Here is a 23,193-nt window from a genome sequence, read left to right as displayed (position 1 = left end):
ATGCGTGAGAAACATGCGCTTTGCCTCAGAGTTGAGAGCTGGTATAAAATGACTTTTAGCTTCCATGCTAATCTACAAACCCATCACGTCGGTATGGCTGATTAATGACGACTTGCCTGACCAAGGGAGTGTCTCATGTGCCAAAAGAACCATAGTGTGACAGCATGTGTGCACTGAATAAATGCTGTACACTAAAAAAATTCCCATGCGCTTGTCATAGCAGCCAATCATGTGGGAGGATTGGAGTTCATTTTTTCCTCCTTCTCACACACTGAAGCTCATGTGTACATACTGTACGTAGGCTACTTGTGCGCATTCAGTTCCCATTTTGATAGTTGTCCCACGAAATGATCACGATATTTTATCCCAATTTGTTCCATTATACCTGTCCCAAACAACCACCACCAATACATATGTACAGTAAACCCACACACAGTTGTTTGTGTGTACAGACAGACAAACACACCTAGGCATATTTTTCCTCTATTGGCCTGCAGTCAATGCACCAGAGGATTGCTCAGTAGCCCAAACTAGTAGTAGACTGATTGGCCAGCAAGCACTAACCTGACCCTTGTGGCCCATGAGAATGTTGACCACTGTGGTAATGATACCCACTGAGGATGCTGGGAGACTGCTTACACCCAATAATACAAAGGGAGTAAAGGTCAATGGGAGCAAATTTTAACTTCAGAACACAGAAGAGATTGTTCCTTTAAAGGATTTGCGATATCAACATTTTAAAGGCTGTGCCAAACATGTTTTGTTGTCATTAAAATCCAAATTGCCAAAATCCAAGATAATGCTGTTTGTGATATGATAATGTATATCACAGTCATAATGTTAATTGGCAGCCAATTAATTTATAGGAATATGTACTGTACATGTATTATTATTATTCTAAGTAGTTTTGTTCCTATTACACCCACACTTATAAATTGTAATTATGACTGTAATGAAATACAGACAGATATAAATCAGTTTTTACTTTTACTTATTGCTTTCAGAATATGATTTGACTTTTTTTCTTTAATTTATCTTAAATTTGTGTTTTGTTTGTGTTGATTTCATTGTTTTAAGACATTTTTTTTTCTCAATATGAAAAAAAATATAAATCTACAAATCTATCCTTATTTAGGTTTAAGTATAATTGTCAACAAAATGTGTTGCAGTTTATTTATATACTGTTACATTTAAAATGTTCCAGGGAAACAATCACAAAGCCCACATTTTTTTGTCAATGCACCTTAAAGGAATATATACATATATGTACACACACATATATACAGTGCTGGCCAAAAGTATTGGCACCCCTGCAATTCTGTCAGATAATGCTCAATTTCTCCCAGAAAATGATTGTAATTACAAATGATTTGGTAACAATATCTTCATTTATTTTGCTTGCAATGAAAAAACACAATTGAGAATAAAAAAAATAAAAAAATAAAAAATCATTATCATTTTACACAAAACTCCAAAAATGGCCTGGACATAAGTATTGGCACCCTTTGAAAAATTATGTGATGCTTCTCTAATTTGTGTAATTAACAGCACCTCTTACTTACCTGTGGCACATAACAGTTGGTGGCAATAACTAAATCACACTTGAAGCCAGTTAAAATTGATTAAAGTTCACTCAACCTCTGTCCTGTGTACTTATGCTTACTACATTGAGCATGGAGAAAAGAAAAAAGACCAAAGAACTGTCTGAGGATGTGAGAAGCAAAAATGTGAGGAACCATGGCAGTCTCAAGGCTACACATCCATCTCCAAAAACCTGAATGTTCCTGTGTCTACCATGCGCAGTATATATTAATAAGTGTAAAGCACATGGCACTGTGGCTATTCTTCACAGATGTGGACGGTAAAGAAAAAATGACGAGAGATTTCAATGAAAGATTGTGCGGATGGTCGATAAAGAACCTCGACTAACATCGAAATAAGTTCAAGCTGTCCTGCAGTCCGAGGGTACAACAGTTTCAACCCGTACGATCCCGTCGGCGTCTGAATGAAAAGGGACTCTATGGTAGGATACCCAGGAAGACCCCAGTTCTAACCCAGAGATATAAAAAAGCCAGGCTGGAGTTTGCCAAAATTTACCTGAGAAAGCCAAAGAATGTTCTCTGGTCAGATGAAGTACAGCTTTTCTTGAAAAGGCGTCAACACTGAGTTTAGGGGAAAAAAACAAGGTCTTCAAAGAAAATAACACGGTCCTCACAGTCAAACATGGCAGAGGTTCTCTGATGTTTTGGGGTTGCTTTTCTATCTCTGGCACTGGACTGCTTGACTGTGTGCTAGTGGTGTCAACAATAATCGATGCGGCGATGCATCCCGATGCGGGGCATGGACGATTCGATTCGATGCGGGCAACAAGCCGAATCGATTCAGCGCATTTTAAAGTATATAAGTACGTTCAAAAATCTTCCCTGCGCAATTCCGGTTGTGCAAGAGATTTGGTTTCCCCATTTGTATTATTATTCTCATGTTTCATATTTTACACACCGCATAACTCTGGTCAAGTTTCCCACCAACCTCGTAGAAGCCAAAATGTCTCCAGATGTCTGCTTTCAATGTCTTAGGTGCATCAATAATCTTTCTCACTCCCTCTTTCTCCGCTTCAGCCATTCTTATGTTATGTCCTATCTCTTAGAGGTTAGATCCTGTGCTCGAACCCGATTAACATTTTGGGCCCGACCTGACCTGAATTTCGGGTCTTTGGGTCGGGTCGGGCCCAAAATGTTAAGCATTCAACGTTCGGGTCGGGTCGGGTCAGGTCGGGTCGGGGCGGGCCGCCGCGCCAGACTAATAAATTATTTAAAAATTTTTTTTTAAAAATGGGATAAAACCGAGAGCAGGCTCTCTGTATTGTGCATTTGCTTGTGCACGCACATGAACGCCGTGGCCCGCATGTTTTTTTTTTTTTTTTTATATTAAACTTTCCCAGCGTTAGTTCATTGTGTAAATGCTTTTATAATGATCATAAAAATATGTAGACTATTTAAACATTAAGAAAGCTTGCGTTTTTTTCTGCCAACTGAGAATTCGTTACGAAAGACACTTTTATTTATGCACACAAAGGCAATAGAAATGTGATCCTTTTAAATCTTCTTCTCTGTGTGTCTGCAAAACCCAAGGTTTTTTTTTTTAAACTTTCCCAGCGTTATTTCGTTGTGTAAATGCTTTTATAATGATCATAAAAATATGTAGACTATTTAAACATTAAGAAAACTTGCGTTTTTTCTGCCAACTCGTAGAAATGAAAATAAATTGCTGCTGCTGCGTTTTTTTTTTTTTTTTTTTTTTTTGCGTCACTCCAACAACAACAACAACAAAAAAGCGGGCAGTTTCGGGCCGGCTGGATTTTTTAGGCCCGGTCTAACCTCTATTGCACATATATAGTGGGCTAGGCCTAAATTTTACTTTTGTTCTACATTGCAATTTAGCTGATGTTTTGTTTGCAACTGAACTGATCCCTGGATTGATATTGCAATAAAGATGCTGCTGCACTACAATATTTTCTTTGTCGTTTTCTTTAATATTTACTTGAATATTTTTATTAATGGGTCGTTGTAACTAAAATACAGTGACTGTTATTACTGATTTTGCACAGGAGTTCAGATGTTGCACTGTGTGAAAGGCTGTTACTGTGTGTAAAAAAAAGAGAAAGCCCTGGTCTCATTCAAAGCACTAATTAAATGCTGTGATCTGTTTTTTTTTTTTTTTAATATATATATATATATATCCAGGAGTGACACAAGAGCCAATAAAAAGTTGTTTAATGTCTGACAGCTTGTGTTGCCTCATGATTCACGAAAAATATGTTTTTGCTTTAGAATTTTAATGCATCCCAGGCTTTAATGCATCGCGATACATTGCCGAATCGAACCGAATCAAATCGTGACCCTCTGAATCGAATCGAATGGAATCGTGGCCCTCCGAATTGTAATCGAATCGAATCGTGAAGGCAGTGTTGATGCACACCTCTACTGTGTGCATGGCATTATGAAGACTGAAGACTACTAAAAAAATTTGCAGCATAATATAGGGCCCAGTGTGTGAAAGCTGGGCCTCCCTTATAGGTCATGGGTCTTCCAGCAGGACAATGACCCCAAAAGGGTCTAGGAAATGGTTTTAGAGAAAGCACTGGAGACTTCTGAAGTGGCCAGCAATGAGTCCAGACCTGAATCCCATAGAACACCTATGGAAAGATCTGAAAATGGCAGTTTGGTCAAGGCACCCTTCAAATCTGAGAGACCTGGAACAGTTGGCTAAAGAAGAAAATCTAAAATTCCAGCAGAGCATTGCAAGAAACTCATTGTTGGATACCGGAAGCGGTTGTTCGCAGTTATTTTGTCTAAAGGTTGTGCAACCAAGTATTAAGCTGAGGGTGCCAATACTTTTGTCCAGCCCATTTTTGGAGTTTTGTGTAAAATTATAAAGATTTTTTTGAAATTGCAATCATTTTCTGGGTGAAATTGAACATTATCTGACAGAATTACAGGGGTGCTAAGCCTTGGACAGCAGTGAGCAATTAATTTTTTCAAGTTCTTGTTGTTGTTTTTATGATATTAACATATGACAGTCAGGATCATATGAAAAAGAAAGGTTTTTACATGCAAGGCCATGTAATTCCCCGGGGAAAAATAATATGGTATCATGGCAAATGTATCATATGAATCTTGTATGAATGTAGAAGACTCAGTGTTCATATTACTCAAACATGCCCCTGTTGAGCACTACATAAATGATATTCATATCATTATCCTGGAGGAAACTCATCACGGATGAGCTTCTCTAACCTTTCACTTGTGATAACCTGCCTCTGAACGGCTCCACGGGTGGAGACAAGGGCAACCAAACCACCAGACCTGACAATAGATATAACTTTAATCTGAAATAAGGCTTGAGTGTTATTTTTTCATTTTTTACTCTCCAGTATTGCATTAAGTCAGAAATAACAAAAAAAACAAATATGAACATACTATTTTAATCAGGTACATTAAAAAATATCGCATGCAAATACTGCATGTTGACATTTTTGGACCTGGCTCATTAGAGAAGTGAATGAAAAAATGATCAAACAGGGGAAAAAAAGCCTTGGGGGATCTCATGTAGATTTGTTCTGTAACACTCACAGGCAATCAGCAGCAAACCTTCTCTTTGCCTGAGAACCGCTGTACTGTGGTCACAAAGGGCAAGGAGAGAGAATGAGAGATAAACTCATCTCAGCATTTGTCGACTTCCCTCCACCCACCACCTAACACTTGAAGAAGCACTTCATTTATGAGTCCCTTTCATTAATGTTTCTCTTTCATTTTCCCTGTTTTCGCCCTCTCCCTCTTTTTCGACTTTAAAGGTGCGCGTGTGCAAGTAAGACGAAGAAGAAGAAGCTGCTGGCGTAGCTGAAGATATGACGTTAAAGAAGTTTTGAAAATAAGCCAGTGGTAAGTCGAGTCCTTCATTTACGCCGCCATTTTAGGGTTGAGATTTTCTTCTCCGGTTGGAATGTAATGTCTTGCACAAAACTGGAGCACTTATAGTAAAACTTTACCCATTATTTTGTCAGTACGTCTATTCTTTGAACCGTTCCACACATCTGTTAATAAATCTGCTGGCCACAGTGGAGGATAATCCTATTTGGAATGAGAGGAAAAAAACAGGGTGTTATGATCCCATTGGGATTATTTTGCCAGATAGCTAGACAGCCATGTCACTTTGATTTTACTAAGAATTATTATTTCATGTAAATTGTTTTAATGCCAGCCATACCCATTGGGTTGTTTGAATGGCAAACCTCAGACTGATCGAGCCTGCAGCACCACCATTCACATACATATACATATACAGTGGTACCTCGACATACAATCGCATTGACATCCGACGTGAAACTTGACTCGTCATTTTCTCGACATATGACGACATGCTCGAAATACAACAATTTATGACGCAATTTCATTGTTTTTCCGCAAGATGGACACACGGCGGATTTTCTTGTGAGAGAAATCCACTTGGGTCCCAAGATGGTTAGTGCAGGCGGTGAAAAAAGGAAAAGGTAACACTTACCATTGACAGTAAGAAGGAAATGATAGAAAATTATGAGTGTGGTGTGCTTATGAGTGACGTGGCTCAACATTATGGCCTGTCTCCTCCGACCTCCATTCTCCAGTCTCTATAAGTTAAGGTGGCAATAAGAAATGTTTTATTTCCGATTTATATCAGTATTGTTATTGTAACATTGGCAAGGAAGCAGTCGTCATGTTTTTATTCATTTATTTCAGAACTTGTGCAACACAACACGGCTACTGTCCGCCGTAGCCGACGCCGAAAACAATACGAAAAAAGGGAAAATTTCCCATTCTACCGCGCCTCTCTCTGTCTCTCGTCAGTCACACGGTGCGTTCAGGAACAGAATGCAAAACACAACCACCACATTCACGCCTGATTCGAAAATATTATTATTATTATTAGAGATGTGAACGAAAATTCGGCACCGTAAATTTAGCCGAAAATAGTTAAAATTGCATTTTCCATTTTGGTTAAAAGACCGAAAGTTTACTACCAAAAAGTGAGAAGAACCATAGTCCTCTAGTGATGACGTAATCAAAACATGGCGAGAAGCAACACTACTGACTCACCGCCAACATGTCTGCGGTTTAGAAGTGTTTTGAGCTATTAATTCACATTGAGTACAGTGCTTTGAGGCTGTGCGAGAGTAGTTTGGAGTTTAATCAGGCAAACAGTATACAAATAGTATTTAAATGCATACATGTGTATTTGCTGCGGTTTATACAATACTTGTACGTGGCACGACAACTTCCTTTTTTTGTCACATTTTTTTCGCGACTTCTACACCCTCTCTTCTAGAGCTGTCTGGAAGCAACTTCGCTCGGCTTCGTCGCTGCAAGAAGTCAGCCCACTTGCCTGGCTCTTGCTCAATTTCACTTGTTGCACAAGAAAACACCGAGTTATATTTTAAGGAGAGTGTAAAGAGACTGTAAGTGCCTTGTAAAGAGCTTTACTAGTTGCGGTGAGAAAGAAATTGTTTTTTGTTGTTGTGGACTACAGTTACACTCAAATGTATATCGAGATCTCTCTCTTGGAGGCGTGAGATCCATTTGTCCCAAGCTTCCAAAAAAGCACATTTATATCGGCTTCTTAGGCCGTGATGTGGGTCTACCTCGACCAGTGTTGGGAATAACGCCGTTATAAATAACGCCGTTACATAACGGCGTTATTTTTTCAGTAACAGGGTAATCTAACCAATTACTTTTTCCGCTATTATTCGTAAGGGTCAACATTGTTCACATCCTTAAGTTTGATCACATATCTGTTCTTCGCCTTAGTAACGAGTTTGTCTCTTTATCGAACTGGCAAGTTAAAGTTTAATGTCCTGCGAGCCAGACCTGCTACCAATATGGCTGCGTTGTTGTCAAATCTCATGTGATCCCCCATTCTGTGACGTAAACGCTCGAGCTTAATAGCACACGTACTTCAGAGCCGGTGTTTTCACACACAAACCGAAACAACGCGTGCGGCAAACACACACACGCAGAGCAGATACAGAGGGATATGATGGCAGAGCATTCAGAGGAAAATGTGTCCTTTACGAGGTGGAGATATAAGCACTATTTCAAGTTGGGCGAAATTAAAGAAAAGAACGTGCATGTAAAGTGTAATTTATGTCCCGGGGCAAAGCTTTTGTCGACATCTTTGGTAAGCAATTCAAATCTCTTTATTTTTGTTGCACTTCAAGTGTAGGATAAATCTGTTGCTGGTGAGGTGCAATAAATATTACAAGGTTCTATAACACAACTACCTGTCTGTTCTTCTCTATTCAACTGATTCGAATACTGCTCAGAAAATGTCAAATTCTTTGACATACAACAACTTCTTTTTAAAGTAACGGAAATAGTTACCTTCCCTGGTAACTAGTTACTTTTACTATAGAGTAATTCAGTTACTAACTCAGTTACTTTTTGGAAGAGGTAGTGAGTATAACTAATTACATTTTTAAAGTAACGTGCCCAACACTGACCTCGACCGAACAGACCAACCAGCTGCACGTGGGTGACTTAATTACAGCGTGACGAGTCTTTAAAGATAATATGCGTAATTTTGTAGCCGACACGCTCGGTGTTAAAGGGTTATTATGTTAACTCAGTTAAAATGGCCACATCTGACAATCACTATTGCATTTAAACAAAAGAAAATCAGCAAGGTACAATATACATAAAATGTCTGACTGCAATGGACAGAATATTCAATGAGGTGGAAGATTAGATGATGGTATATTCATCTTTCACCAAATGAAACATTAATTATTTATTTTGTTTATGACACCTGAAAATACGTAGATAGATCGGTATAGCTAGCTAGCTATACATGCTAATGCTCACTGCGCAGTCCATCAATACTTGATTGTCGCAAGCACGATGTAAATGCAAGCAACATACTGTTGCCGGTGTTTTAAAGACCTTTTCACATTAGCGGCAGCCCAGTGTCAAAGGGTCCCGCAGCAACACATAATACGACAGCAAGATGATGGGGCCCCTGTCATGCTGACACAGCCGCATCGAGGAAGGAGAACCACTTTTATCCCATGCATGAATACATTGATTATTCATTTGATGTTTAATGTTGTTATTTTAAGGAAGAAGAGAAGGTCATAGCAGTCATGAGAACTTATAAGCCATGTGTAATTTATTTGAAATGTCACAGTTTTTTAAATGTATTTATTTATTTACACAGTATTGTTTACTTTGAGAAAAAAAATAACAGCATTTAAAAAAAAAAAAAAAAATTCCCGCCTTTTTGCCGAATATTAACTGAACCGGGCAGTTAAAGAGGCATAATCAAACCATTACACCCCATGAAAAAATATTGTCTATTCTTCCTTAATGGTGTCCCTAGATTGATTTGTGACAAACTGTCATCTTTGTTCAAATGTTTGCGCTCAGCCTGTATGTCCAAATTGACAGGTGAGCCAAGGCTAAGCACGCACTATCATCAACCTGTCACTGTAGAAAGGCATTAAGGGGCTCTGCCTGCATTGCAGCTATTCTGTCATCCGATATTTGACATTGGTGGTCTTTAGAGAGGAATTGTAGTGTAGGATACCAACAGAGCTTCTACTGAACTAGCTACTTTTTCCATTGTCGATTTATTTTTAAACTTTGTTGCAAACAAAGTGTGAAATTCCATTCAAATTTAAAAGCCACTTGCATTATTTGAAATACAACCAAACAAAAAAGAGACCAGGGGAAATTTTTTTTTGGCCATGAACCATGTACCAATTTTTTACTATATGTGATAGATGTGAATGTCAATACCGTTTCATTTGTATTGACTCAGACTGATAGTAGTTGACAATTGACTCTAGTCGTTCTCTGACAATGAATACATGTCCCAATGTATCCTGTAGTCTACCTCAATTTGATGTTTTTTTGTGATATGAGAGTGTTCCTTTTTTTTTAACCTGTCTTGTTCAGTTGCTTAGACACGGAGAACAGGAATCTGAGCGTCCTTATGGTTTGAACAGTTTAATGTATCACATTTGAGTTAAATACACTCCCAATGTGGTTGTTCAAAATATTTTATTCATTAGGAGAAAGCAGTGAACAGGAAGAGGTTATGAGGGGACAGAAAGAAAGGAAGCAGACAGAAGAGGGGAAGAAAAAACAATAACAAGAAATACATTTTTACACTCCTATGCTACCTATGAACATAGTGGTACTATCATTAGCTAATTACATTTACCCGTGGACACCATGTGGGGACCCTGATAATCGAGTTGAAAGAGGAGGGAGGCAAACTAAAGGGGACATGATTAGGCGGGGTGGAGCGTACACAAATCAGCAAAGTGAGGTGTGGAACCTAGTATTATGTGAATTAAATGTAAATGTGGATATGTTGACATCCTATTCTATGCTACCTGATCGCTAATCTTGGCACCGAAAATGTCTCTTCCTGAGTGTATCTAATTGCACCCAATCATGCGTGAACCCAAGTGGAACTGTTGCACGGGGACCGCCCCAGGGCCCTGGCACCAGCCCAGCCAACCACCAGCTAGCACAACCCACCCTTCCTCTCACATCTACAGTGAAGGGGCCCCCCTGGGACCCAGGGCAGTCCCCCGGACCGTCAGCAACGCCATTTACCGGCCCTTTGAGAAGGGAAGAGCGGACGTGCCACTGCACCCCGTGCCCGCCAACCTGAAGCCCCAGTCAATCACTCAATTCTTATAACTCATTCATTTACAACATAGTAAAAACAATGTATAATTTTGATGTTTAATGTTTATAAACGCACATTTAAATGTATTAATTAGGTTTGATAGGTGAAAAATATTACTGTTCAGTGCTTATAAGCCTCAGGACTTGTAATATACAATGTCCTTCTGATATACTGTATATATAAAAACAATACAGTTTCTTGTTTGGCCTGGAAAACAACACATTTTATAGCAAATGTTTGTAGTTTCAATTTTAGCTGCATTATTGTCTGTGGACTCTGTACTACTTTTGTTAAATAGCTTCCTTCCCCATTCCTCATTGCTACATATAGTCGCTTGATTAAAATTACTTTTGACAGATTTTTGCACATGCACGAACTGTAGTCGAGGTGGAGGAAATGAGTGTGTCAGAGCAGATGTAGAGCCAACCATCACTTCTCTGTGCCCATCCAGCCAGGGCCTACCAGTCTTTTATTAACTGGACTGAGAATATTGGAACCACCCTCAATGTACTGCTGATAATGTAAATCTATAACTATAGGCAAATACAATTGAAATGTGACATTTTGAAAGTTGCTCCAAACCAAGCCAAGGTTTTAATGCAATGTTGCAGGACATTGAAGCATCTTGAAAAGAAGACTTTAGTTGTATCATCAAAGCATTAGAGACAAATGAGGTGGTTTCAGCCATCTTTGAACTTTAAATCCAATCTAAAAGAATTGTATTTTGTGTGCATGTCTTTACTGTTAACAGTTGTTAGCCTGATTTTACAAAACTACTATACTAAATACTTAAAGAAATGACAAGCTGAACAAAGCAGGATTGTGTTTGAATATCCTAGTTAACCATTTAAGCGCAAAAGTTACAAAATTGCGGGATTACTGATTTTCAACAAGCCAGAGCTGGAAATATGGTGCCTCATGTAGTTACTACTTTGCTCTGAAAGATCTTTTATTGCAAGTACTTTGTTGGTAGTTTGGTGTTTAAAGGGTAAAAACAAAACAACACTGCTACCTTAAGTTATGTGTTTAAAATACAATACAAGGCACATTATATTGCTGTCGGTGAGGTACTAGTATATGATTGCCTCCAGACAAAAATTACGTGTGAACCTTGTAATGTGTTTGAAAGTGCTGTTGTCACTTTCAGAAATTGTCTGCAATGCTTGTCAGACACATGCGTCAAATTTCCAACACCTATTCATAAAACCAGGATAACACGTGCAGAGCTCCTTTTACAGCTCATCATTTCGCTTCCAGTGGGGAAGTTTAGTGTTGCACAGATGAAAGATGTTTCAATGCTGGCTGATTTATTGTGCACTTTTTGCTGTGCTTTAAGAGGGAGGAAAACATGTAATTGGATCAAAGTTCAGTGACTATAATGTTTGATGTTGTTTATCCCAACTGGTGAGTTGGCTCTAACTAAGGCAATTTGGGTCAGTTGGCTGATGTATCACTCTGCCTCAAAGGGGCACTGCTGGGGGTTTTATGGGGACCTTTTTATTTTAGGATTACAACATCAAATCAATTTAAACATGCAATAAAAGTGAGGGTAATTGCCCCTTTTTTGTGGCTGTATTTTTGTTTGCATGTTACATTTCACCCCCTAGAGTTTGCAGTTTAGTTCTTAGGAGTGCATGTGCCTTATGTGCCATAGTGTAGCTCTTTAAGCTTTTAGCAAATTGCTGAGGACTTTGCGTTTGAATGAACACGCAACACCAACCACTGACTGAGCTTTAAAGACAGTTTATAGGGAAAGGAGAGCAGTTAACTCTCGAGTGGCTTCCAGGATGTTAGCAGCACAATTAAACAAAGCTCTCCTAATCTTTACAGCTGGCACCCAGAGACACTATGTTCTCACAGTACGCCACTATCAGCTGGTTAATGTGCCTTGTGAGCTTCTATCAGCCTTATCGTAACACTGCCGTCACTGCACACTACACCCATACAACCCTCATTATGCACTGTATTCTTGCCAGAGTGACCCTAGAAAAACTGCAAAAAAAAAACGAAGGAGATATGTCTATGAGTGAAGTCTAGTTTTGGTGGGCCATGCAGTGGTTACCAAAGTATTCAACAGTACACTACAGTACACTTTTTCCATCCATAATTCTGAGTAGTTGGTGTGCATGTGTTTAGTCCTTCTCTAGTAAGCACCAACTGCTGTGTCTTGAATATCTCATTTTTGTAGGTATGTGTGTTTGTGTGTGTGTGTGTGTGTGTAGGGGGGGAGGGTGTATTGATGGTAATAATAATAATAATGTCTTTTCATGTTAACATTGCTTACATTGAAAGTTGAGCTACACCCAGAACACGTCATCAGCCAATCACAGGGCTCTGCCATTAGGTTAGAAAATTTTAAGTTTCCTTACATTGAAAGTTGAGCTATACCCAGAACAAGTCATCAGCCAATCACGGGGCTCTACCATTAGATTAGACAAATTTAAATTGTTACAATAATGGTAGAATATTCTGGCCTATTATAATTTGGATGACACTAGAGAAGGAGACTATTTGTTTTGCAGGTTGACAGATATTGCCTTAACATAGCATTGGTCTTTCATGGTGCAATATTGAACTACGTAATTAAGCTTCCGATGCCATCATACCAATGCAAACGTCATTTGGAATATGAACCTGTTAACAATTTACAAACCATTCCAAGGCAAACCGGACTGAGCTGTCCTACTGCTCATAAATAAAAATGGACAACTGTTCATATTAATATACACAGTGATCCCTCACTACTTGGTCCATAGCAGATTTTTTTTTTAATTATAAAAATAAAAACATAAATACAGATGACCTGTCCGAGCTGATCGCGCAGTCTCACTCTTCCTCCCTTCCTCCCTTTCCCTTCTCTTTTTTGGTCAGGTAGTGCACTGGAGTTGCTTATTAAAGTTAACGATGATTGACGGACTATTTAGGTTTGATCTTGCCAGAGACACTTACTTCAAAGTGCTGCATGCGTCAATCATCGTTTAACTTTAACAGTTACTGTGGCAACTCATTGTGTGCAAGTAAGCGGATTTGAGTGGACTCCCCCAATGATGCAATGATAAAGCCAATGATTTTTTTTTTAACTTTATTGTTAAAAAAATAATTCAGTTCAATTCATTATTACAGTTGAAGTGCTTAAAAACATTCATTAAAATAAATATGTGCATAAAAGTATTTTTTTTAATTATATTTTGGGAAAAAACTGAAAAAAAAATGTCGTATATGTATCTCTTTCCAATGCTGAAGCTGAATAAATACAGTGAACACAAAAAAAAAAAATTGATGGGGTGCTACTTCTCTGTTTTTCACTTATCACGGCGGGTTCTGGTCCCCATTAACCGTGAAAAATGAGGGATCACTGTAAAGGTCTTCAAGTAATCTAACATGTAGGTTTTTGGAATATGGGAGAAAGCCAAAATTAAAGATCTAAGATCAGAACTGCAACCTTCTTGCTGTGATGGGACAGAGCAAACCACTGGTCCACTATGCTGGCCGCTTGGAAATCATCCAGTTTATTTTTCCATTACATCAGCAGAACTCAATTGCTTCATCAATTCAGACGTGTTATACTGAATGTGAGCTCATCTTTGCATGACATTTCACACCACCATGGAGACCTTTAGAAATTCAGCAACTTAGCAGTTTCAAGTTTCCCAAGTAACCAGCGCTAGCCTGTGAAACCCAGGAGAAGCCAGTAGAGGAAAGTAAACAAACTTATGGGTCTCAACACAAATGGCAGGGGTATGCATGTGTTTATTGAGGGTGGGGTGTAGAGATGCTATCTTTGGGTATATTAATGTAGCAAGTGCCGTGTTTCCTCAGGCCATCGGACTTAATCCAGAGGAATGAGCGTGAATGAGATGTGGCTCGAGCTTGCCATACCTACTTAAGTTCTGGTTGAGAGCACAGTGCTGTGTGGGCGAATCTATTCTGTCCTGGGCAGGGCACAGCATAAACATTGCCCTGGGAATACAGGCAGACAAGTAGGCAGGCATGCAGGCAGTGAAGCGGACAAGAGCAAAACTATAAGGATGGTTGCCTTTAATTTCTTTTTCTACCTCCACTCAACTATGCAAGGCCCCAGAGCGAAAATAAATTACCAAAAAAATCATGGAATGAGCAAACATGTGGAAATTACCTGCTGCAGCTTTTTGGGGGCTTCAGTCAAGTATGCACTGTTATCTATCCCTGGACTCTATTTATTTTTTATTTTTTACTGTAACACACATTTAATCACAGAGTGAATCCTCGCCAATCCATCCAATGGAGCAGAGCAATGACTTTCATGCTCTCTTGCTATCTTTAAGTGGGCTGGGTTTACTCCATGGCACACTGGTGCTCTCACCCCCTGACCTCCCCATATAAACAGTGCATCACTGTTCTTCCTTGCACTGCCACCCCCCTCAGCACTTCGCGACTACCAAATAAGGCTGTCTGAGAAGCAGCAAGTCGGTCACCCAAGCCAGTGAGGAGACCATTAGTGAGACAGTAGTGAGTGAGGTTGGTAGAAAACCACCTCTGGCATCACTCAACAGTATCACCCTCAGTTGCCTAACTATGACGTGGAAGTGCACGTGCACATGCACCTAAGCCATACATGTGCACATGTACTTGCTGAAAGGTATAGTTATTTCCTCATACAGCATGTGCACACATACTGTATAAACCATGAAAACATGAAAAGCATATCACTACAAAGATCACAGTGAGGCATGAGCACATACTGTAGTGTGCACACAAGGTAGTAATGGGGGGACCTGGATCACAGAGAACAAACCTATATAGCTCCTTTAAAACAGTGAAGGATTATTCGAGAACAATAACTTTATAGCGGAGGTTATTTTTAAGTCAATAAAGATCATACTAAGCTAAAGGTGAGTTGGGATGCAAACAATGATTTGCAGTTTAGTAATGAAAAGTCAGATGTAGCCCAAAATTTACTCAAATAAGAGTAGAGTTACTTGTAAATAATGTTACTCAAGTAAAAGTAGTCATCCAAAAATTTACACAAGTACAAGTAAAAAAGTCTTTGTTGAATAGAATACTCAAGTAATGAGTAACATTGTGAGTAACTGCGGACAATGTTTGCTTTTTTTTTTTTTTTTTTTTTTTTTTAAAGAATCCTGGTATATATTTTTTTCTCAGCACCACATCGATATCAACTGTTATTATTATACTGTATTATAACCTATTACATGACCATATTATGCCAAAATGATGACACAAAAATCATTAAATTCAGACCACAACAACAATATGAAACATCACCTGTCCAAAGAGCATGAGTGCCCTCTACTGAAAAAACATTGTTAACTCTGATAGGTATAATGGAGTCATGTGGTTATTGTTTCGATGTCTCATTGGTGAAACTGAGACGGTCACTGTCGGCATCTCTGGCATTAATAAAGTCAAAATGTAGAATAAAGTCAAAAAATATAACAACTCTAGTGTACTCCAAAGTAGCGGAGTAAAACACAATTCTACTCAAGTAAAAGTAAAAAGTATTGCGTGGCAAAACTAAGAAGTACATTTTTCTTAAAAAGTTAATTAATGTGTTACTACCCACCTCCGTGATTAGTGAATGCAGTTCAGGAAATAAAGCTCTAGGACACCATGATTTTTTGCTTTGATAATTACCAATACTTAAAATCTAGCACAGAAAAGCGGAAAATATTTTTTTAACTCACTGGTTTAGAACAATCCAGTCACAATCGATGCAATGGCTTGAAAATCAAACTACCTGCATATTGAATTTCACATGAACCCTTACTTAGGTAAGTGGGAGGATTTTGGTCTTTTATGTATTATTTTGTGCAACATTGTAATTATCAGCTAAATTCCTTGGCCACCCCATCGGGTAATATATTAACTGTTAAATGTTTTTGGAGCAGAGTTTTGGAGGACTATGGTTGGTATGAGCCAGCCCAAGTATGTATGCTTTGGATTACTCACACTGGTGGGTTTATTATTTCATCTGTGGTCAGTGTTGGGGAAAGTTTAGTTTCCACACAAACTAGTTAAAATTTAATTTGAAAAAAAAAAAAAGGTTAAAATTAGTTCAGTTCATAAATTAGTTCATTGTTCTTTTCCCCAATGTGTTACTGTGACCTGTTACCTACAAGATCCTGGCACTTGCCCATTGCTGCCACACAGCCAATTCACACAATAACCAAGATGCATCGTTTACCCAATTTCACAAACGTGAGGAAAAACACGGTGCTTCAAATGATTCAGTCAAGTACTGACAATTGTGATTATGAAACACAGACCATGACCAATAAGCTATTTTTTTTACATGACCAACACTTTAATGTGGCAATATGAACCTCTTCTTCCGTTTATTTCTTTGTCTCTCGTTACCCTCCCTAAAGTTATTCTAATTTATTTCGCTGTACTCCTTCACCTGCCTTCAAAAGTCAGCCAAGTGCAACAGCGCTGGAGGGAAAACAATTTTGTGCAAAGAAAAAAATATCGAAGGTGAACTTGAAGGAGGGAGTTGAAGGAAAACGAAGGAGAGGACTATAGTGGCTGTTTGAGATCTTTACCCTGAATGCAATCTATTTTATTAACCCAAAAAAGAAAATAGATACAGCATATAAACAAAAATTAGAATATTCTTCTTCAGTCCCCTTTTACAGCTCATTATGGTGTGTGTGCATGTGATGATAATCTCTCGCTCTCACTGGTTTTGTATCCTCACTTCTCACAGTGCCCTTGCTGTGCTCTCCCACCTCTGTTGTCACACTCCTGTCTATCCCAGTGCTCACTTGTGTATCAAGGTAATGAATTTATAATCTGTCCCAAGTGCTTTGTAGATTTCTATCACAGTGGAGATAAGAAGGAGCATCGTTGCACTCTAATAGCCTACAGCCTCTCGATGTTTGTATACAGTACTCAGGGCCGTTCCTGACCAATTTGGTGCCCTAGGCAACATATTTATTGGCAAACCCCCCCCCCCCCCCCCCCCCCCCCCCATTTTCACATATATTTAAACACTCACACTGAAAAAGCACATTATCTCTTTGTAATTTATTATATGAAAAAAAACAACGAACAAGTGCAGAAATGAAAAGAAAAATGCTGTAATAGCTATTTAAAAGCACAAATGAAAACACTTAAAAAACAAATGCATTAAGTAAATTACAATTTTTATTACAATATGATTAACACCCACCCACACAAACCTATATAAAGACACACAGAACACTTTAAAATGCAACTTTATTTTTCACCTTGACTTATAACCTTACTCAACTTGTCTTCACTGACGAAAAAGCATCTATTGCACTTTCATATGACAGTTGTTTTGGAAGGTGCACTTCTTTCCCGGACTTGGTGGGCTTGGATTTGGTGCTGATGTGGATAAATTCGCTGTAAAAGATGGCTCAGGATGTACAGAGGTAGAAAGAAAATATTTCAGAAGAGCATCTACAAAGAGAAGAAAGTGGAATGTTACATTACATAAGTCAAATAGCTGTTGATTGTGAAACCAGCATGACATAACCACAATAGCGCCTAAATTCTTGCAGCCTACTGTACCTGTCTATATGATCCGGTCTATATGATGGGCGTAGTTAAAAGAAAATAAATTCTTGAAGCACGGCAACTACACAGGACTATCCAGTAATAATCATTTAAATAATATATGATAGCAAAAAAATTAATAAATTGAATATGATTTTACATGAATATGATGGCCATTTTAATGAGTTAATAACACATTTATTAACAAATGTTTGCATTTAAATACGTGGCACTTTTACTCCCCCATACCACAGAACTTTGAAATTATTAATTCCATCTTTAATGGTGTATTTATTTAATTAACCTTTGCACTTTTAGGAAAGGCAAATTTATTTGAAAAGCACAATTTAACACAAGGTAAAAGTGGTTCACATCACATGAAAATAAGCAAGACAATTTTTGTCTCCCATACACTTTGTGAAAATTTCTCTGAAATTGAAGGGGGAGTAAATTTAACTGAAACTAATCCACATCTGGCTGAATACTGAAAATATTTCTAAAACAACAGCCTGGCTAATGATACAGTGTAATTTTGCTTTACCACTAAGTCATATAAGCTCTATGTAAATAACCGCTAGCTTGCAGTTGCGCTAAGTCTACGTGCTTATACTGTTGAAAAAAATCATCACAACAAACCTCTGTTTTTCTTCACGTCTTTGCTGTCTTCTTTCTTTTTCTTCTCGGTCTCGGACGGCTTTTGTCTTTTCATGAAGTTGGCTTGTCACCGTAACGTCGCTCAATTGCGGAGGCTAAAAACAGCACCTTCAGTTAGCTCACTGGTAAGCTGGGTGGTGAGACTAGGGTCTGTGGTGAAGTTACAGTGAAACGGGCACAAGGCACACTAGAAAAATGATTTCATTATTATTTAAAGACTTATTATGAACGGTTTTGTTGTTCTTTTGTTTTATTGTTTTGTATAATTTTTTGAATATTGCTTTCATGAAATATTATTTGAATTTTTTTCTTGACGCCTTTTTGGACGCTGGTGCGCCCCTAGGCGGTTGCTTAAATTGCCATATGGGCAGCACGGGTCTGACAGTACTTGTGGACTTTGTGTGTTTTGTGTGCATCTGTGTGAAACTAAAACTACCACATATTCTCCTTAATACATTTACCTACGATACATTAGGCAAAGCCTGAATCAAGTCAATGGTGTGGTACCAGAGCCAACAGAAGCAGTAAATGTCAGATAAAGTGGACTGAATGTAACAAACCTTCTATCCTTAACCCTTCAGGGCCATAAACTGACACATGCTTGTGTTTTTAATTGTGCGTTGGATGAGGTGTAGTAATGTCTACCAGTTGAATGGGTTATGGAAGCAGGCTGTCGCCTTTAGAGAAAGTGTGAGCAATGGCCTGCTGCTATCAAGGGTGATTATGTGTCATCGCCTATGGGTGACATTGATAAATAAGCAGAAAACAAGAGGACAATAAAAGGAGCAATGGTCTGTGTGGTCCAAATCTGTCTTCACATTGGTTACTCATCTCGTGGTCAACGACTTGACCTTTTAGCTTTTAATCTTTACGTGAGCCGTTTTAAAGCAGTTGTAATTATTTACGATGAATGACCGTCATATGAAAGATGGCTACTCAAAAAATCCAAATATGTAAATCAGGATTTTTTTTAGAACTGCGATATAGGAAAAATCTGTAAACACAGAAAATGTCACTCTCCTAGGACGTGACATTTTAAGACAAATTAGACGTCAAGTACTCCTAGGCTCCTTAAAGCCGGACGTACCTTAGGCAGCCAGGATTTCAGAATGCTAGAGAAAGCTGCGGGGTCATGTGTGTAGAAACCGCAAGGCAAATTAAAATGGCAAATGAAGCTCCTTAGTATCAATGGTAAGTCTATTCTCAAATTATGTATTGGAAACTAGAGCCCTGCGTTGTGTGTAAAAGGTATGTTTAAAGATAAATTCTGAAAACATGATACACAGGCTGAAAAGTAGAGATAGGTCAACAGCGGTTATCTGGCGACATGTAGTTAGCTAGCTGTGATTATCCCCTGAAAATGCATCTTTCCTTCGAAGGAGAAGAGCAGAGCGGAGAGACAAGTCTGATGTGACAGCTAGTGTGTGGACAGGGACTTCACACTGGCGTAGCAAGCACCCAATTATGGCAAAAAAAAAAAAAAAACCTGCTACGGGAGGTGTTTCGGTCTCGAGAGGATTTAATAGGAACTTTTAGTTACCATTACCATAGGCATAAGTAAGATGCTGGTAGTGCACATAATGGGGTGATATTTGATTGACAGTTAAATAGGGTGTGATTTCATCATATATAAAGGACACACCCACAACATTTGAGGTGAGAGAACAACTTGATTCTTCACAATTTTCAAGCCTTTTTATATTCTTTACCATTTATATACTTTCTCCTACAGGGACATTAAGGACATCTAACAGCAGAACCATAAATGTATCCATCAATTTTTCTGCTCTTATCTGGTACCATGGAATTCTGAAGGTCAAAAATCTGACACGAGTTAATATTAGGGATATATAGTAATGAAAATTAATTAATTAATTCGTTCATTCATTTATTCATTTATCCTCAGATCCTCATGAGGGTTGCGGAGGTGCTGGAGCCCATCCCAGGTAACTATGGGCAGTAGGCGGGGTACACCAATCCAATCGCAGGGCACAATGAGACAAACAACCACACACTAATACCCAAGGACAATGAAATAGTAATAATAATGTAATAAATAATGAAAAATATTTTCCCCAAAAATAATAAAAAAAACATGCAAATACACACACACATATGCATTGTGATATATATATATATATATTAGGGCTGTCAAACGATTACAAATTTTAATCGAGTTAATTACAGCTTAAAAATTAATTAATCGTAATTAATCGCAATTAATCGCAATTCAAACCATCTATAAAATATGCCATATTTTTCTGTAAATTATATATATATTCTGTAAAATAAATTGTTGAAATGGAAAGATAAGACACAAGATGGATATATACATTCAACATACGGTACATAAGGACTGTAGTGGGCATTTCACTCTACTGTCATTTAAATCTGTCTACGCTGTCCTCACTCCGAAGCGACTACTTTTTCTAAAGCTAGACAGCTAATGAACGACGCCTTAATAATTAGACTTCTTCCTTTTTCATCTGATTTATTAATAAAATGGCCTCAAACCATTGTCCTCTTTAGACGTCGTAAAACTACAAAATAAAAGTACACAAGCATTGCATTAGCAACAACGTTAGCTTAGCACGCTATACAGGTTCACTAAACATAAACAAAAAGCGTCTCATACAAAAAATATAACATTTCGCTTACTAACATAATATGTACATTCTTTACAACAACCATACTTACGGACAAATCTTGTCCAAGGATCATATAAGCACAACATTATCAGCCCGAGACGTCGTGCAGCCATAATGAACTGGCAAGAAAACAATAAACCATGTCGCAAAGCGACCACAAGAGTTCGCTGTTGGACAGCACAAAAAGCCTTGCTGTAAAACTTACCAAAAGGCAGAATACTTTCTGAGCGGGACATTTGCGTTAATTGCGTCAAATATTTTAACATGATTAATTAAAAAAATTAATTACCACGCGTTAACGCAATAATTTTGACAGCCCTAATATATATATATATATACACACATATGTATACTTATTTTAATTTACTTACATTTTTAATTAATAACTCTTTGGCTCCTTCATCTTGTTAACCTAGCCATATTTGTTTAAGCTCCCTTATTTCTTCTTTCATGCCACTCAAATCTAGACGACAGTTTATCAATTGAAAAATACATAAATTTTCATTTGAAAATGCTAAAATCCAATGCTTATGTTTCATGATGGCTCCAGAGTGTTTATGTTGGTGAACTATATGCATTTACTTATTTACCCTCTGAGTCCTATTATCACACCAGCATGATCAATCATATGGTGTGTTTAAAGTGTCATGAAAATAAGGTATTTCACATAGGGAACTGACATTAATATTACTCAAAAGTACGGATTTCAAACTCTCTCCCAGTTTTATTTGGCACCGGTAGACCATAGAAAACCGGAAAAATGGTCCATTAGTCTAATGGTATGGTTGCCAGATCTGAAAGACAGTCTTCAGCCAAATCAAACTGTATAACCCACCCAGTTCAATAAAACTAGCCCAAATTGCAACCTCCCATTTAAGTTAAGGTGTTTTCTATTGTTGTTTTCCACTGGGGGAAACATTGTAGTGTAATCAGAGGCGGACTGGCCATCAGGCGTACCAAGCACTTCCCGGTGGGCCAACACACACTTTTGGGCCGGTGACGCCTTTATAAATTATTTTTAAAAAAAGGTTCTCAGCCGTGGCACTCGACCCATTTGTTGGTCCAATTTTTGTTAGTTAGTTAGTTAGTTAGTTAGTTAGTTAGTTAGTTAGTTTTGTTAGAAATCTCTCAGTACTCCTCTCACCTTGCCCCCGAACGACTGAGACATGGCTGAAAAGCCTACAGGTTGATGCGGCGAAATTTGGAAGAATAACTGACATGTTTATTCACACAAAACCCTGTACAGCATCAGCCAAAGCGGGTACGTCGACAGGCGCTGTCACTAAAGTGGCGGCGGCGCCATGTTCTTGTGTGTGCCCGCGCGTGTGTACGTCTGTGTGTAAAGAAAGAGTGATACACATAAAGAGTGATTAAAGTGGATATTTAAGAGAGGGATTAATCAATGAGTTGACTAGACTGTAATTTATAGTGTGCTTAGAATGAACTGTTTTAAAGCCAGTTTGCATATGCTACAGTGTATAGCTATTATTTCCACAATATTTAAAATTAATAGCTACAGAGTATGTATTTGTAGTCATGACTAATCTGAGCAAAACCACCTCAAGTGTCTCGTCCGGCATTGCTGAGGTGTGCCACCCACAGCACACAACCAACAGCAGCTAACATTGCTGTTTACATTGACTGACGTTGGGCTGCAAAGACTCCAGTTATGGCAGCCAACCACTAGAGGGCCACGTACACAAATCACTACTCAGATTAGTCAATAAATCCGTAGAAACAAAAAATACAACACGTATTAATTATTGATTAAATAATAAATAAAAATCAATAAAATTAAAAATGATAATTAAAATAAAATAAATTATTAATTAAAAAAAAAATCAACATCCTGTGCCCCTCTCTTTCTCCGTTAGTTAAGCCAGAAAGCAAAAAGAGTAGAGGAGTCACAGGGAGAACCGGCAGTTAATGATTATTTCTAAAAACATTGATGTATATTAGTGCTGTCAGGCAATTATGTATTAACTGAATAATTACAGGGTTTGTAATTAATTAATCGAATTAATCGCATTTTAATGTTGTATATGCTAAAAGTCCCCTAATAAAGACCTTGAATTCTAGGACATTAAAAACTGTTGTTTATGGCTAATCAATTGAATACATTAGGAAGAGAAGATTTGAA

General features: G+C 38.1%; 1 protein-coding gene across 12 annotated transcripts in view; it reads left to right on the top strand.

Annotated features, from left to right (window-relative positions):
* Window positions 1-23,193, top strand: part of ptprsa (protein tyrosine phosphatase receptor type Sa) — a 374,739-nt gene that overhangs the window by 103,662 nt on the left and 247,884 nt on the right. For 10 of the 12 annotated variants that reach the window (XM_057840795.1, XM_057840789.1, XM_057840796.1 and 7 more), the window contains exon 2: window positions 5,354-5,441. The exons of 1 other annotated variant lie outside the window; for it this stretch is intronic. The gene's annotated coding sequence lies outside the window, so the exon portion shown is untranslated. Of the gene's footprint in view, window positions 1-5,353; window positions 5,442-20,311; window positions 20,352-23,193 lie in introns of all 12 variants that reach the window. One more of the 12 variants, XM_057840790.1, reaches the window with a different exon arrangement.

This window comes from Corythoichthys intestinalis, chromosome 7, assembly GCF_030265065.1.
Source record: "Corythoichthys intestinalis isolate RoL2023-P3 chromosome 7, ASM3026506v1, whole genome shotgun sequence".
Classification (NCBI taxonomy): Eukaryota; Metazoa; Chordata; class Actinopteri; order Syngnathiformes; family Syngnathidae; genus Corythoichthys; species Corythoichthys intestinalis.
The sequence above is the reverse complement of the archived record's forward strand: the minus strand, read 5'-3'. Positions and strand labels throughout refer to the sequence as shown.